Genomic DNA, 4,941 nt, shown 5'->3' on the forward strand with positions numbered 1-4,941 from the left:
ATATTTTAGATATGAGACCCTTGTCCGTTGTATGGCTAGTAAAGATCTTCTCCCAATCCGTGGGCTTTCTATTGATCTTGCTAGCTATGTCATTTGCCCTTCCATGAGACTCTTATCTCCAATTAACCACCAGAAAACTGGAAGTGGTGCTGTACTGTGGCACACAAGGTAGAGCACTAGCCTTGAGCAGAAGAGCTCAGGGACAGGGCCCAGGCCCAGAATTCAAGCCCCATGACCGACCAAAAGAAAAAGAAAGGTTTATTCTAAAATTATCTTTAATTAGTTGTATAAAGGGGTTTCTGTTCAACATGCATCTTAATTAGGGTCATCCCTTTTGTCCTTCTCCCTCTATGTATCCCCCATTCATCCTTCCGTTTCCTAGTTTTCTGGTACTTTTGGGTTGCAATAGCAATAACAAAATACCTTAGACTGAGTTATTTATAAAGAGCAGAAAATTGAGCCGAGGAGGCTGAAGCAAGTTTTCAGGTTCCAAATCAGCTTGGACTATGTAGTGAGTTCAAGGTCACCCTGGAGCCCCTGATTCTACTGAGCATCTGCTTGCCTTTACTCCCATGTTTATTTTTTCCCATGTTTCTTTTAAAACACCCTCACCTGTGTATACTTTTAACTTTTATGGTGTCTCTGTTCAAATCAGTGTAGATTTCAGTTCCTACTTCACTCTTCCTTCTGCAATGTATTAAAATCTTATATCAAATTCCACCTTTGTCTTTGATAACATGATACCAGAAATTGGGTCTGTTGAACTCAGTGCTAATTGACAAATAATGAGAGCAGGGTACTAGACAAAAGAAAATAAAGGCTTGTTAGTTTTGTCAGGCAAAATAAGAAGGGAACAGTCTTCCCTGGGGAAAGTGAAGGGCTTTTTGATGAAAGCTCTCTGGTGTGGGCTTCTGGTTATATATACTGAGACATGACTTCCAATTGTTTGGTGGCCAGAGGCCCTGTTTATTCCTTGCTGTGCAGAATGTTTCTTCACTCCTGAGATCAGCAAGATAAAGGGATGACTATGGTGACCTTTCCCAGAGCTATAAAGACATTCTTCTTGAATTTTCAAACATTGGGAAATGGAGGAGAGGAGAGTAAGAAAAGGAAAACTTTCTTTTTAAAACATGTAACTGAAAGCATCCTGGTTAGTTTTTGAGCTAAAATACAGTTCTGAACATGTTTAAGTGTCTCTTTTACAAACAAAAGTAAATAAGGATGTATATATATGTGTGTGTGTGTGTGTGTGTATATATATACACATATATATATATATATAATTGGAAGTTACAGTAGGGGTGATATGTAGTGTATTAAAATAAAGAAATGGAGGTCATTAGACTGAGCTCTAATGACCTGGGTTCTTCTATGAGGAAAATAATGCAGTCAGTCACTAGTGGCCAACTAGCCACTAGTTTTATTGTCTTTAACTTTCCATCCAGAACATTACAAGTAAGGCGACTGCTCAAATTTTAGCCATATAATTTTCTTTGTATATGCTGTTCCTGGAACTTGGCCTAGGCATTGTTGCTGAGCTTTTTTGCTTAAGGCTAATGTTCTACCACTTGAGCCACAGCTTCATTTCTGGCTTTTGGTGGTTAATTGAAGATTCTCATGGACTTTCCTGCCTGGACTACCTTTGAACCATGATCCTCAGATCTCAACCTCCTGAGTAGCTAGGATTACAGTCATGAACCATTGGTGCCGACTCCAAATAATTTTTTAGCTTTTTTCTCCTGAGATGAGGTTTTGCTATATTGTTTAAGCTGACCTCAAACTCCTGACCCACGCACTCCTTGCTTGGGCTTCCTGAGCAGTAGACAGTGGGAATTTGCAATTGTGACAAGTACAATACATTCTTTGTTTTGCTCTTGCATCCACTTCGACAACCTTCAGACTTGGAGCTGATCTGCTTGAGTTTTAATGTGCCAAAGTTTATCATCCAAAGTGTGTGTGTGTGTGTGTGTGTGTGTGTGTGTGTGTGGTGCTTGAACTCAGGGTTTTACGCTCTCACTGGGCTTTTTTTTTTTTTGGTCAATAAATCTTCTGTGTCTGTGGACTCATTTTTCAAGACCATCAAGATAAAGGACTAGATCCAGGTGCTACAGTTTTTCAAATCACTCCGGTTTAGCATTTTAAATTCAGGATTTACAAGCGTATGCCATCAAGCGCTGCCTCTGTCAGTTCTTTTTTTTTGTTTGTTTGTTTCCGGTCATGGGGCCTGAACTCTGGGTCTGGGCGCTGTCCCTCAGCTCTTCAGCTCCAAGGCTAGCGCTCTACCACTTGAGCCACAGTGCCACTTCCGGCTTTTTTTTCTTATGTGGTGCTAGGGAATCGAACCCAGGGCCTCATGCATGCAAGGCAAGCACTCTACCACTGAGCCACCTTCCCAGCCCCCTCTGTCAGTTCTTAATTGAAAAACTGAACCCATCTGTGGATGATTTTAAAACAGAAAATGAATATAGCTAATGACCACCAAGTGGCTCACAGGATGCTGAAGAAAGAGGCTAGAGGTTCTCCTCTAGACAACATCCTTGCACCAAAACACTGATGCTGGACTTGGTTGTTGTCGAATGACCTCTGAAGTCTTAAACTGGATGTGGCAGCTATGGCTATCACCCTCACTTACACAGACTCCCTGAAGTCCTTCCTCGGTTTCACCTCTGTGGCTGGGGAGTATGTCACACAATTAGAGTGAGATGTCTAACAAGCAGAGTATAAGGAAATCTGCGAAAGCTTGTGTCCATCATTTTGATTTCCTATAGAAAGGCTAGAAAAGTAAAGGAGGAGCTATGTCAGACCATAAGGACTGTAACTGTAAGGCTCAAAAGTAGATAATTACATGAAAAATTACAAACTTTAAGGGATGAACCAAGCCACAGGACATTTCATTCTGGAGTGCTTTCTTTCTTCCCTTCCCTTTGTCGGGGAGGGGGGGGGGAACCTGACAGAGTTTTGCTATGCAGCCCAGGCTGGCCTCCAAGCCTCCAATTCTGGGTCCTCCTGCCTCAGCCTCTTCAGTGTGTTTGTCCCCAGGTCTGGTATGGATTGTGTTATTTTAAACTTCTTGAAAGCAAGCACATGCAGGAGAAATCTGGATGTGAATTTCCTGGATGTGAATGATGTACAAAATAAAATCTCAATTTCTTTACAAACCATTTAAGCTCCCTGTATGAATGGGGGCGGGGGTTGGAAGTAAACGCTGTTTTATCAGAGAAGTGGGATTTGAGGTAAACTGTCTCAGTGGGGGTGTGTGTGGAGGGGAACAACCCCACTAATACTTTCTGAGTCAGGTGATGTGGAATCTGACTGCAATGACAGTTCCCAGGGCTGTGTAACAGGTAGCCTGGGCTACAAACTAACGCCAAATAGTAGTTCCTTAAAGAGCACTTTGCACATCCTTCTTCACACACAAGGGTAAAAAGAAGGCATGGCGAGCTCATTACAAAACTACACGCAGCTCACCACGGCAGCCGCAAGGTTACCCGCAAGCAGGTTCCTCTCCACCATCCAGACAGCCGAGCTGTGCCGCACACCGATCTCTGCTGTTCTCTGGTCAACCTGCCTTTTCCCGCTTTTCACCGATGAGAATTGGGGGCGGGGGGGGGGGGGGGGGGGGGGGGGGGGGGGAGGGGTCGGGGAGGGGAACCAACTAGGAACATCCCCGAGGCTCCGCGTCTCGCGAGAGCATTTCCCCCTCCGTGTTAAGGTACCGAGAGCGGAGACTGAGTACGGGCCAATCGGGAGCAGGGACCTGCTAGCCCCGCCCCCGTTGCCCGGATACGCGGCGTCTCTCTGTGGCGGGTGGCGAGGCCTGGATGCCCCCGAAAGGCTCTGTGCCCGCAGGTTGGGCAGAAGGGTTGCTAGTGGCTTCCTGGAGCCGGCCAAGCCTCAGAGAAGTTCGAGCGCCTGGGGGAGGGAGTGGGGTACCTAGCGACCACCCTCCTTCCGCGCCCGCGGAGGTGAGAAACCCAGGGACACGCTCTCTTCCTCTTCCCTTCCCGTGCCCGTTATCTGACCTCGGCGGCCCCGATCGCTCCCGAACCAAACAAATGGGAGCGGTGGGCTCTTGGGTGTTCATCCGGGCCCCTCGCCCCGCTTGGGGGTCGGTGCCCCCGTGGAGGGGGGCACAGGTGCGCCGCCGCCTCCCCTCCATGGCTCCGAGGAGAGCCACCTTGGGGGAGGGATATTCCGGGTTATTAGGTTCCTGGGGGTCAGATGGGTCCTACGTAGGCCTCGTGGCCACATGCATGTATGTATGTACACGTGCATACAGGCCTGTGGGTACTGGGGCTTGAACTCAGGGCCTGAGCGCTGTCTCTCAGCAGCTTCACTCAACGCTGGCGCTCCACCGTTTGCGACACAGCTCCACTTTTGGCTCCTTTTTGGTAATGAATTGACAGAGAAGTCTCGGGAATCCTAGGATCTCAGCTGTTTGAGTAGCTAGGATTACACCCGGCTCCACACTTCTGGTTCAGAGATCAGAGTGATGTGTCAGGATGTCCAGATGGTACAGCTGGTAGCTGTCAGATGTAGTTGTTTTGTTGTTGTTGTTTATGGTACTAAAGTTTGAACTCGAGGACTTTTGTTTCCCAGGCAGGTATTCCGTCGCTGGAGTCATGCCTTCACCCCTGTTTGCCTTGATTATTTTCAAGGTTGGGTTTCCCATTATGCTTACCCATTTTACGCTGCTGTTTTTCCTTGTAGCTGGATGACAGGCCCACCGCCATGCTTAGCCATTGGTTGAACTTGACTGGTGAACTTTTATGACAGGCCGGTATCAAACTGTCTTCTCCACGTCTCTGCCTCCCAAGTAGCCAAGATTACAGGCTTGAGACACCGGGCAGAAGTAGACCTTTTAATCTTTAATCATTATAGAACCAAAGGATTGTTTAACTCCTTACCCTATTTGGTCGAATAACTGTAGAGTTACTGGTA

General features: G+C 46.7%; 1 protein-coding gene across 1 annotated transcript in view; it reads left to right on the plus strand.

Annotated features, from left to right (window-relative positions):
- Positions 1-3,795: 3,795 nt before the first annotated feature.
- Positions 3,796-4,941, plus strand: part of Ift74 (intraflagellar transport 74) — a 65,709-nt gene continuing 64,563 nt past the window's right edge. Inside the window, exon 1 of the mRNA XM_013020774.1 lies at positions 3,796-3,965. The gene's annotated coding sequence lies outside the window, so the exon portion shown is untranslated. The remainder of the gene's footprint in view (positions 3,966-4,941) is intronic.

This window comes from Dipodomys ordii, unplaced genomic scaffold (assembly GCF_000151885.1).
Source record: "Dipodomys ordii isolate 6190 unplaced genomic scaffold, Dord_2.0 Scaffold53, whole genome shotgun sequence".
Taxonomy (NCBI): Eukaryota; Metazoa; Chordata; class Mammalia; order Rodentia; family Heteromyidae; genus Dipodomys; species Dipodomys ordii.